This window comes from Orcinus orca, chromosome 7, assembly GCF_937001465.1.
Source record: "Orcinus orca chromosome 7, mOrcOrc1.1, whole genome shotgun sequence".
In the NCBI taxonomy this organism is placed as follows: Eukaryota; Metazoa; Chordata; class Mammalia; order Artiodactyla; family Delphinidae; genus Orcinus; species Orcinus orca.
This window is the reverse complement of record NC_064565.1, coordinates 12,582,461-12,595,862: the sequence shown is the minus strand read 5'-3', so window position 1 is coordinate 12,595,862 and position 13,402 is coordinate 12,582,461.

Below are 13,402 nucleotides of genomic sequence, written 5' to 3'. Positions count from 1 at the left end.
GGTTTGGAAGTTACATGATCTTTACTTATTCTTTAAACATATAGCCTGAATTTTCAAAACTACATATATAATACAATATAAAGTTAATCAAATCCTTATTCTTTTCCCAAGAAAATCATAAAATATTTTAACTTTCATTATCCCTTTTCACCCGAAGTTATATGGTTTCCCAGGATTTTTTTTTTTTTTACCCAGCTTTACCCCCACACCCATACACACACAAATTAGGCATTACTATTTTAATAACCAATAAATGCTTAGATTATCTATTAGCTATATATTAATGTATATTAACTAATATAAATATTCATAATTCCTTTCAAATTCCATTTCATAGATTTTACATGGAATTCTTTTATTTCTGCCTAATATATATCTTTTAGAATTCTCATACAAAATCTGTTGAAAGTTCCCCTCCACCACCAAATTATTTTCTTTCATCCTCATTCTTGAAAACTATGCAGAATATAGAATTCTGGGGAAAGATGTATTTAATTTCAGCACATTATAGATAATATTTCAATATTCTCCAGTTTTAATAGCTTATTTTGATAAATCAGATCACTCTAATATTCTTTTGTGGTTGATTCATCTTTCTCTATAGATGCTTTTCAGTTTTCAGCTTCTTTGGTGTTCTGTAACTTTACCATGATATGTCTGAAGAGTAATGTTTTTAATTTTATTTTCCTGTTTGTTATTCATTGGATTTCCTGAATCAGAGTTTAGTGGAATGAATAAACTGGAATATAGACCATGATGGAACATCATAAAAAGAAAGAGATTAATTCTACACAAAGAAACACAGATGAAACTTGAAGCCACATAGCTGAAAGGAAAAAAAGTAAGGTGAACAAAAAAGAATGTAAAATGTATAATATTATACCATTTATATAAAATTTTAATAATTTATAGAAAATTGCATCAAATCATGGACAGTTATATGCAAAAATATACCCACCAACACTTTAGAATTGTTGTTTTTGAAGATGGGGGAAAGTGATATAGGAGTACAAAGTGACGAAAAAGCGTAGAAGACAAGCAAACAAACAAATACATACATGAATAAATAAAGGGACCTTGAATTGACCAATAAGATAATTTACAGTGAGTTGAAAAATAATATTTATTTCAACTTTTACAGCTGAAATCCAAAATGTTTTGTGTATAGCTTTGCATGTGTATCCATTGCTAGTACATTCCTTAACCAAAATTTTTAATTTCAATGTATCTGAATTCATAATTGTTTTACCAGCACTTCGTGTTTTTCAAGTTTTCTCTAAAAAGTATCTCCCCCTTCATTCAAAGTGATGTTCTCCTGTATATTTTTCCCATTAAAGAAGAAAAAGGGTGTGTGTGTGTGTGTGTGTGTGTGTGTGTGTGTGTGTGTGTGTGTACTCTTCATAATTAGGTCTTTAATCCTGGTGTACAATATTTGCATTGTGGAATGAGATGAGATTTCATTCTGCCTTTCTACTGGTACTAACAGTATCTTGTAAATGTTCCACCCAGACCTCTACATTTCTCACCATGCTGCTGATTCAGGTTTGAACCACAGTTAAAAGTTGGTTTTCAACACGTTACAACACATTGGAAGATGTTTCCTTTAACCTGAATTATTTTTACATTCTCCAAAATTGGAAGGCAAATACTGCATAAAATAACCCTATGCCAGCCTAGAGAAATTCTTCAGCCAAGGTAAGGGATTTTGGACTAGTCAGGTCTTTGAAATTTCACTAAAGACCAGATAAAAATTACAAAAGGAAAGGCATAATGAAAATACAGCCAACTCTCCACCATCACCAGTATATCCACTTTCCCTCCAATCATCATGTCTCTGTCTTCAATGAATCTGTTTCCTCCATAAATTCGGATGTCTCCTATTTGTTCCAGTGTAGCTGCTCTCAAAATGCCTCATCGAGCACAGAAATGGTCAATCAAATGAACCTAGTGAATTCCAGCCTGAGTCAAACAGGCTCCTTTGCTCTCTCTCCCTCTGTCTCTCTGTCTCTTTTTGTCTCTGTCTCTCATGCTCATTCTCTGCCTCATTCTCTGTTTACATCCTCTCTCCTCTGGCAGATGGACCCCAAGCACTTGATCCCTCTGTCTTTGTCAGGAGCATCTTACCTTTCTTCACATATACAACACATACTCATCTGTACGGTCTCAGTTCTAAATGTCACTTTCCTCAGGAAGCTTCTCGGTCTAGTCAGTGGTCCTGACAAGTACTCTCTAAGCACCCTGTATGTGTCCCAGGGGAGCAACTGTCAATTATGAGTAACTATTCTGAGGCACTATGGGAGCAATTGCTTTAAATCTGTCTGAGAGCATTGTCCCTTCCACTTCTGATGTTAGACCCGTCCCCTCTGATGCTTGGCATGGCCCCTGTACCTGGGAACAAAAATGACTTTTTCATTTTTCACATTTTTATTGGAGTATAAATGCTTTACAATGTTGTATTAGTTTCTGCTGTACAACAAAGTGAATCAGCAATACATGTACATATATCCTCATATTTCCTCCCTCTTGCTTCTCCCTCCCACCCTCCCTATCCCATCCCTCTAGGTCGTCACAAAGCACCAAGCTGATCTCCCTGGGCTATGCTGTCACTTCCCATTAGCCATCCGTTTTATATTTGGTAGTGTATATATGTCAATGCTACTCTCACTTCGTTCCAGCTTATCCTTACCCTCCATGCCCTCAAGTCAATTCTCTAGGTCTGCGTCTTTATTCTTGCCGTGTCACTAGGTTAATCAGTACCTCTATTTTAAATTCCATACATATGCGTTAGCATATGGTATTTGTTTCTCTCTTTCTGGCTTACTTCACTCTGTATGACAGATTCTAGGTCCATCCACCTCATTACAAATAACTCAATTTCGTTTCTTTTTATGGCTGAGTAATATTCCATTGTATATATGTACCTCATCTTCTTTATCCAATCATCTCTTGATGGACATTTAGGTTGTTTCCATGTCATGGCTATTGTAAATAGTGCTGCAGTGAACATTGTGGTACATGATTCTTTTAGAATTATGGTTTTCTCAGGGTTTATGCCCAGTAGTGGGATTGTTGGGTCATATGGTAGTTCTATATTTAGTTTTTTAAGGAACCTCCATACTGTTCTCCATAGTGGCTGTATCAATTCACATTCCCACCAACAGTGCAGTGGTTTCCCTTTTCTCCACATCCTGTCCAGAATTTATTGTTTGTAGATATTTTGCTGATGGCCATTCTGACCAGTGTGAGCCGATACCTCATTGGGGTTTTGATTTGCATTTCTCTAATGATTAGTGATGCTGAGCAACTTTTCATGCATTTCTTGGCCATCTGTATGTCTTCTTTGGAAAAATGTCTATTGAGGTCTTCTGCCAATTTATGAATTGGGTTGTTTGTTTTTGTGATACTGAGCTGCATGAGCTACTTGTATATTGTGGAGATTAATCCTTTGTCTGTTGCTTCGTTTGCAAATATTTTCTCCCATTCTCAGGGTTGTCATTTCGTCTTGTTTATTGTTTCCTTTGCTGTGCACAAGCTGTTAAGTTTCATTAGGCCCCATTTGTTTATTTTTGGTTTTTATATCCCTTACTCTAGGAGGTGGGTCAAAAAGGATCTTGCTGTGATTTATATCATAGAGTGTTCTGACTATGTTTTCCTCTAAGAGTTTTCCAGTGTCTGGCCTTACATTTAGGTCTTTAATCCAATTTCAGTTTAATTTGTGTACGATGTTAGGGTGTGCTCTAGTTTCATTCTTTAACATGTAGCTGTCCATTTTCCCCAGCACCACTTACTGAAGAGGCTGTCTTTTCTCCATTGTATATTCTTGCCTCCTTTGTCAAAGATAAGGTGACTATATGTGTGTGGATTTATCTCTGGGCTTTCTATCTTGTTCCATTGAGCTATGTTTCTGTTTTTGTGCCACTACCATACTGTCTGGATTACTGTAGCTTTGTAGAATAGTCTGAAGTCAGGGAGGCTGATTCCACCAGCTCCGTTTTTCTTTCTCAAGACTGCTTTGGTTATTCGGGGTCCTTTGTGCTTCCATACAAATTGTAAAATTTATTGCTCTAGTTCTGTGAAAAATGCCATTGGTAATTTGATAAGGATTGCATTGAACCTGTAGATGGCTTTGGGTAGTATAGTCATTCTCACAATATTGATTCTTCCAATCAAGGAGCATGGTATATCTCACCTGTTTATGTTGTCTTTGATCTCTTTCATCAGTGTTTTATAGCTTTCTGAGTAAAGGGTTTTTGCCTCCTTAGGCAGGTTTATTCCTAGGTACTTTATTCTTTTTGTTGTAATGGTAAATGGGAGTGTTTCTCTAATTTCTCTTTCAGACTTTTCATCATTAGTGTATAGGAATGCAAGATATTTTTGTGCATTAATTTTGTATCCTGCAACCTTACCAAATTCATTGATTAGATCTAGTAATTTTCTGGTGGCATTTTTAGGATTTTCTACGTGTAGTATCATGTCATCAGCAAACAGTGAGAGCTTTACTTCTTTCCCAATTTGTATTCCTTTTGTTTCTTTTTCTTCTCTGATTGCTGTGGCTAGGACTTCCAATACTATGTTGATTAATAGTGGCGTGAGTGGACATCCTTGTCATGTTCCTGATCTTAGAGGAAATGCTTTCAGTTTTTCACCATTGAGAGTGATGTTTGCTGTGGGTTTGTTGTATATGGCCTTTATTATGTTGAGGTAGGTTCCCTTTATGCCCTTTCTGGAGAGTTTTTTTTTTTTTTATCATAAATAGGTGTTGAATTTTGTCAAAAGCTTTTTCTGCATCTATTGAGATGATCATATGGTTTTTATTCTTTAATTTGTTAATATGGTGTATCACATTGATTGATATGCATATATTGAAGAATCCTTGCATCCCTGGGATAAATCCCACTTGATCATGGTGTATGATCCTTTTAATGTGCTGTTGGATTCGGCTTGCTAGTATTTTGTTGAGGAATTTTGTGTCTATGTTCATCAGTGATATTGGTCTATAATTTGTGTGTGTGTGTGTGAGATATCTTTGTCTGGTTTTGGTATCAGGGTGGTGATGGCCTCATAGAATGAGTTTGGGAATGTTCCTCCCTCCCCAATTGTTTGGAAGTGTTTGAGAAGGGTAGATGTTAGCTCTTCTCTAAATGTTTGATAGAATTCACTTATGAAGCCATCTGGTCCTAGACTTTTGTTTGTTGGAATATTTTTAATTACAGTTTCAATTTCATTACCTGTGATTGGTCCAGTTTTATTTTCTAATTCTTCCTGGTTCAATCTTGGAAGGTTGTACTTTTCCAAGAATTTGTCTATTTCTTTCAGGTTGTCCATTTTACTGGCATATTGCTTGTATGAGTCTCTTATGATCTTTTGTATTTCTGCGGTGTCAGTTGTAATCTCTCCTTTTTCATTTCTAGTTTTATTGAGTCCATTCCGTTTGTTTCTTGATGAGTCTGGCTAAAGGTTTATCAATTTTGTTTATCTTCTCAAAAAAACAGCTTTCAGTTTTATTGATTTTTGCTATTTTTTTTGTTTTTATTTCATTTATTTCTGCTTTGATTTTATGACTTCTTTCCTTCTACTAATTTTAGGTTTTCTTTGTTCTTCTTTTTCTAGTTGCTTTAGGTGTATGGTTAGATTGTTTATTTGAGATTTTTCTTGGTTCTCGAGGTGAGCTTGAATTGCTATGAACTTCGCTCTTAGAACTGCTTTTGCTGAGTCCCATAGGCTTTGGATTGTTGTGTTTTTGTTGTCATTTGTTTCTAGGTATTTTTTGATTTCTTCAGTGATCTCTTTGTTATTTAGTATTGTTTAGCCTCCATGTGTTTGTGTTTTTTTACATTTTTTTCCCTGTAATTTATTTCTAATTTCATAGTGTTGTGGTTGGAAAAGATGCTTGATATGATTTCAATTTTCTTAAATTTTCCAAGACTTGATTTGTGACCCAAGTGGTGATCTATCCTGGAGAATGTTCCGTGTGCACTTGAGAAGAAAGTGTAATTTGCTGTTTTCTGATAGAATGTCCTATAAATATCAATTAAATCTATCTGGTCCATTGTGTCATTTAAAGCTTGTGTCTCCTTATTTATTTTCTGTCTGGATGATCTGCCTATTGGTGTAAGTGGGGTGTTAAAGTCCCCCACTATTATTGTGTTATTGTCTATTTCTCCTTTCATGGCTGTTAGCATCTGCCTTATGTATTGAGGTACTCCTATATTGGGTTAGTAAACATTTATAATTGTTATGTTTTCTTCATGGATTGCTCCCTTGATCATTATGTAGTGTCCTTATCTGTTGTAACAGTCCCCATTTTAAAGTCTATTTTATCTGATATGAGTATTGCTACTCCAGCATTCTTTTGATTTCCATTTGCATGGAATATCTTTTTCCATTCCCTCACTTTCAGTCTGTATGTGTCCTTAGGTCTGAAGTGGGTTTCGTGTAGACAGCATATATAAGCATCTTGTTTTTATATCCATTCAGCCAGTGTGTTTTTTGGTTGGAGCACTTAATCCATTTACTTTCAAGGTGATTATCAATATGTATGTTCCTATTACCATTTTCTTAATTGACTTGGGTTTGTTTTTTGTGGGTCTTTTTCTTCTCTTATGTTTCCTTCTTAGAGAAGTTCCTTTAGCATTTGTTGTAAAACTCGTTTGGTGGTGCTGAATTCTCATAGTTTTTCTTGTCTGTAAAGCTTTTGATTTCTCCATTGAATCTGAATGAGATCCTTGCTGGGTAGAGTAATCTTGTTGTAGTTTTTTTTTTTTTTTTTCCTTTCATCACTTTAAATATTTCCTGCCACTCTCTTCTGGTTTGCAGAGTTTCTGCTGAAAGGTCAGCTGTTAACCTTATGGGGATTCCCTTGTACGTTATTTGTTGCTTTTCCCTTGCTGCTTTTAATATTTTTTATTTGTATTTAATTTTTGATAGTTTGATTAATATGTGTCTCAGCATGTTTCTCTTTGGGTTTATACTGTATGGGACTCTCTGTGCTTCCTGGACTTGATTTACTATTTCCTTTCCCACGTTATGGAAGTTTTCAACTATAATCTCTTCAAATATTTTCTCAGACCCTTTCATTTTCTCTTCTTCTCCTGGGAACCCTATAATTTGAATGTTGGTGCATTTGATGTTGTCCCAGAGGTCTCTGAGACTGTCCTCAATTCTTTTCATTCTTTTTTCTTTATTCTGCCCCCTGGAAGTTATTTCCACCATTTTATTTTCCAGCTCACTTCTTTCTTCTGCCTCATTTATTCTGCTATTGATTCCTTCCGGAGTATTTTTAATTTCACTTATTGTGTTGATCATCACTGTTTGTTTGCTCTTTAGTTCTTCTAGATCCTTGTTAATTTTTTCTTGTATTTTCTCCATTCTCTTTCTGAGATTTTGTATCATCTTTACTATCATTTGTCTGAATTCTTTTTCTGGTAGGTTACTTATTTCATCTTTATTTATTTGGTGTTGTAGGTTTTTACCTTGCTCCTTCATCTCTAACATACTTTTTTGTCGGTTATTTATTTATTTTTTTTTGATGGGTGCGCTTGCATTCCTGTCTTATTTGTTGTTTGGCATGAGGCATCCAGCACTGAAGTATGTAGGCTGTTGGATAGAGCCAGGATTTGGTGGTGAGATCAGGACCTCCAGGAGGCCTCACTCTGATTAATATTCCCTGGAGTCTGAGGTTCTATGTTAGTCCAGCAGTTTGGACTTGGAGCTCCCACCACTGGAGCTCAGGTCCGACCTTTGGCCTGGGAACCAAGATCTCACAATGTGTGTGGCATGGCAAAAAGAAAGAAAGAAAGAAAGAAAAAATGGAGCAGTACAATAACAAAGAATAAAAAACAAAATAAAATTAGAAAGATAAAAAATATATTAGGAAAAATAAAAATGTAATTGAATCAATTGCAACAAGGTACAATAAAACCACAACAGAAAAAATATAAAAGGGGGAACAAGTCAAAAGGAGCAGAATAATAGCAAAGTATAAAGAATAAAATAAAATTAGAAAAATAAAAGGTTTATCTGAAAAAATAAAAATATAAATGAATCAACAACAATGAATCAACAAGGTAAAACAGAACCCCAATCTAAAAGAGAAAAAAAAGTTTAGGCAGGGTGGAACTTTGGCAGGGGCGAAGTTTAGGGTGGGTTGGGACCTAGGCTGGTGGGGTGGTGATGTTTGAGCGTGGGGCAAGGCCTAAGCTCAGGACGCAGGCAGCCAGAAAAGGCCTTGGGGGCAGGGCCTAGGTGGGGCAATATTCAAGCATGGGGCAGACCTCTGCTTAGGACCTGGCAGGGAGGGGAGCAGCAGCACATGGAAAGGAGGGCCTCTGGAGTGTGGAGCTCTGGAGTTTGAAGATAAGGCCGTGGGTGAGGGTGTGTGAGTAGGGTTTAGGTCCAGCACATTGGAGGGGGTCTCTGAATGTAGAGGTAGGGCCCTGGGTGGGGGTGTAGGGGTGGGGCTTGGGATCTGTGTGGCAGGAGGGAGGTTCTGAGGACAGAGTATTAGGCCCAGGAGCCCAACAGGCTTCCTGGTGCCTAAGTGGACAGGGAAAGTACTGACCCCATTCTCTTCTGTTCCTTCACGCCCCTCCCCCACGTCCTCCCCCAGGGTCTCTCCCATTGCTGCTGGACCCCTAACTGTGGTGGGTCCCACTGTGTGTAGGAACCCCTCCTCTCTCCCAGTCACCCCTCAGGGATGCCAGTCCCAGAGGTCCAGCCTTTACTTTTGCTCCCCCTTCCCTCCTTCCCTCCCTCTCCCTCAGGACCCGCACAGCTGGAAGGGGTCTCGGTGAGCAGAGGATCAGGCCCGGGATCTCAGCAGGCTCTCGGGGGCCCAAATGGGCAGGGGAAACCTGACCATGCTCCTTTTTGATCCTCTGCCCTCCCAATGGTTCTCCAATTTCCCCCTTCAAGTGTGGGATCCCTTCCCTTCCCCCAGCCACCCCTCAAGCGCACCAGTCTCATCCTGCCTCCATTTCTCCTCCGCCTACACTCACCCCCATGCCTCACGTCCCCTGGTCACTGGGGGCTCCTCCCGTCCCTTTAGGTGTCCTTGGTCCCACACCAGTTCCTGGTAGGTGCCCTAGCTGTGAGGAGATGCTAATTCCGTGTCCTCCTAGTTTGCCATCTTGACTCCGCCCCCCACAATGACTTTAAATCATGAGCATGGTGCTCAGGAGCATCTGTTACAGCCATACTGTGGGGTTGATATACAGATGTCTCTATTGAGACATCAATAGAGAAAATTTTTTTTTAATTTTTAAAATTTTTTGAAAAATTTTTAAACCATTTTTTAAAATGGTTTAAAAAAATTTTTAACCATTTTTTAAAAAAATTTTTGAACCACTTTTTATTGAAGTAGAGTTAATTTACAATGTGTTAGTTTCAGGTGTACACCAAAGTGATTCAATTATACATATATATATATATAAAATACATAAATATATATTCTTTTTCATATTATTTTCCATTATAGAGTTATTAAAAGATCTTGGGTATAGTTCCCTGTGCTATACAGTAGGTCCTTGTTGTTTATCTATTTTATATATAGTAGTGTGTATATGTTAATCCCAAACTCTTAATTTATCCGTTCCCCTCTGACCACCCTCACCCCCTTTGGTAACCATAACTTTATTTTCTATGTCTGTGAGTCTATTTCTATTTTGTAAATAAGTTCATTTGTATCATTTTTTAGATTCCACATATAAATGATATATAGTATTTGTCTTTCTCTTTCTGATTTACCTCACTTAGTATGATAATCTCTAGGTTCATCCATGTTACTGCAAATGACATTGTTTCATTTTTTATGGCTGAGTAATATTCCATTGTATAAAAACCACATCATTTTTATCCATTCCTCTGTTGATGGACATTTATGTTGCTTCCATGTCTTGGCTATTGTACATAGTGCTGCTATGAATACTGGGATGAATATATCCTTTTGAATTATGGTTTTCTCTAGATATATGTCTAGGAGTTGGATTGCAGGATCATATGGTAGCTCTATTTTTAGTTTTTTAAGGAACCTTTATATTGTTCTCCATAGTGGCTGCACCAATCTACATTCCCACTCACAGTGTAAGAGCCTTTAAATGAGAAGATGAAAATCCAGACTTACCAGAGGTCATATTTACCTGCTGATGGAAAAGTCTTCTCTTCAGAGCACTGGCACAGAAACAAGCAGAAGTGAGAGAAGCACAGAGAGGTTTCTGGAAGGCTTTAAGTACTTGATTTCAAACCCCAAGGTTCTGCTTCCAGCATTTCTCCCTTGATCCTTACAGGTCCTAGAACTAGCAATTTCCTTTTTTGCTTATGTTAATTAGAGGATCTTTATCTCTTGCAATATAGGGTTCTGACTAATATTCCTGGTCATTTATCTTTGTGTCCCTCAGAGTGTGGTGAGCAGACTGACAGAATCAGCACCACCTGGGAGCTTATTAGAAATCTAATTCCCAGGCCCAACCACAGACCTACTCAGGCCTAGGAATCTACTTTTCAACGTACCCTTCAGGGTTCTTATGCATGCTACAGTTGGAGAAGATCTCATCTAGAATGTGAGTTCCACAAAGACAGAGAATATGTGTCTTTCTATGAGTCATATTCTTGCCACCTAGAAAGTGTCTGGTACACAAATTAATATTATGGAATATTGGACAAGCCACAAATAGAGACAACACTAAAGGACTGGCAATTCTCTTGCATGGAGAAGAGAATCAGAAGCAAGTTTTTTGGGGGCCATGGAGTTGGGGAAGGAAGTTGGAGAGCTGAGACTCTTGGATAGAAGAATGGAAATTAAGCTGGATCAGAGTGGACCTCTGGGCAGGTCAATGGGTTTTCAGACTGGTGAGTGTGGAATCAAGCCCAATCTATTGTTTCTTGTAAGTGTATTACATATCTTCTTCACTAAAAGGAAGGCAGAGAATGGAAACCTACCGCCCCCACCACCACCAGCAAAGTCCCCATATAATACCTGCACCACCGGGACCAGCTATTATTATGTTTGGACTCATCCCTGATACCCAACATACACACAGTAGCAAAAGCACCTCATACCAAATTCCCCTTCCCAGATACACAGGATCACAAGCAGGTTGCTGAACTAGACATTTGGGTCAGGGAAGGGTTGGGGTGTGCTGGACGGTGGGTGTTATTTTTCTGGGGGCTGCCTAGCAAAGAAGGGGACATCCAGGAGTCCTGCTAAAACAATAAGGTGGATCCCTTTGAATCATAGAACCATAGAAGCAATATTAGAGCAGAAAGGGGATTCTTGACATAAAACATACTAACACATTATAAACTCTGCTTATTTCTTTACCTCCCCTGCCTTTGGAATGTTAGCATAATGAGGGCAGGGATTTTGTCTAGGTTATTCATTCTATATTCCTTGTACAGTCAGTGCCTGAACATAGAAGGTGCTCAAAAATACTGAAGAAAGGAAGGAATAAAACACAGACACAACAGAGAGAAAGACATTTGCCACAGAAGATAGGATGGAAATCCTTAAGCCACATTGGAACCAATCATGACTTTTGTCATGAGTCATGAAGTCTTGGACAAGAGATGGCAAACCAGCAAACACACACAGATTGGGGACAGCTGCTAAATAATTGTTTCTCCTTCCCTGACCTTGCTCTCCCTTCTTCTTCTTACCCCACCATTGTGTGCACCTCCTCCAAGTCCCTGTGTGCTCTCATTACCTTCATTGCATCCATCCCCTGGTTCCACAGAACCTCCAATCCTTGCCTTCTGGAGTCTCTCACATACGTCTGTCTTCCTTTGGTACAATCTCACATTCCAGACTGACCCACCTAACACCTGCCCTATAAAAATATGCTCATTTCCTCAAAACCCTGCCCTCAGACCTCAGGGAAGTGCTTCATAGCCAAGGATACTAAAGAGGCAAAAGAATACAGAACAGTTTAAAAGAAAAATTAACACTGAATTGATGACTTAATTAAGGTTGTTTGCTTCTAGAGTTATATTGAAAAATTTTACTTATGAGAACAATAATTTAACCCCAAATCAATGTTTCACCCATGAGATTTCAAACCAGCCACAGACTCTTAAGAAACACGTTTTGGAGTGAAGTTGGGATATGAGCTGAGACAGGTGGTGCCCTGAAAATCACATCTAAGAAATGTTAACCCATGACCACAGCCCACCCCTGAAAAAAAAAAATGATTTCCTTTTTGCTGCAGTTAGGGTTACAACTGCATGGTAAGCATAGTCCTAAGAGAACATTGAAGTAGCTTTTGCCAGTGTTTTCTCTCCTCTGGTCACAAAGCATTGATCCATATTATGTGTAAATGAACATTAGCACTTACCTTTCCATTCTGAGTAGTTCAGGGAACTACAAAGAAAGAGACACAAAATGAACACTGGAACTGAAGTGCGGCATTCTAATTTTTGTTGGTTCTCCATCTTTTATTAATTCCTATTAGGGACATGCCATCACCTCTGGAATTTGGTTTCATTATGCATTCTTGTTGATGTTATTGTGTGATTAAATGTACAACAATGCATTTCTTCTCACTTGAGACTACGTTTCTCTTCCTTACTCTAGACTTAAAATTTCCCATCTCTGGTAGCCACTTAATTAAATGTAGAGATGATAAACAAAATAAAACAAAACAAAAGAAAAACAAAAAAAAACCCCACAGAGATGGAGCCATCCATGAAGTCCAAGTCTGTCAAGGCTTACATGAACGAGACATAGGTGTATTTCCTGGTAAATTACATCAGTTTTTTGTTTGTTTGTTTGTTTGTTTTACTTATGACTGGCAGTTTTGGTGAGGGTTGGAGTGTCTTGATTACAGACTACTTGAATTCAGTTATGGAAAGATATCTTATCAATGTTCTCTTTTTCTTTATTCCAAGCAGGTTTTTGTATGTCCAAAAGTAAAACCTACTTGCATGATTTAATGAGCAAAATAATCTTCTCTTTTCTGTCTTATCTATCCAAACATAAAATTGTCAGTTTACTAATTCAACATTTATTGAGTGCCTACTACAGTCAGTTGTAATTCAAGGCTCTGCAGACATACAGATAAAAAAATCCCCATACCTTCCTTAAGGAGCTCACAGTAAAATGGGGAAAACATATGAGTAAATTAAAATGTGCATAAAGGTGTGACAGGATGAGATAAGGTAGACCCATTCCTCTCTGCTCCTTCCCACTAAGAACAAAGACAATCCATGAAAATAACAAAAGAAACAACCAAGGGGAGAACAGGAAGATGTGGAAGAGGAAGGCAAACCAGTTTGAGACCCCAGGACTAGAGGAACAGCACAGGAGCAGGTTGCCTTAGTTTCCCTCACAGGAAGAAGGCATCCTGTGTTTTCTGACCTCCAGCCCAGCAACAGAAGGCAGCCCAGGTGTACTCATTCCTCCCAGGAATCC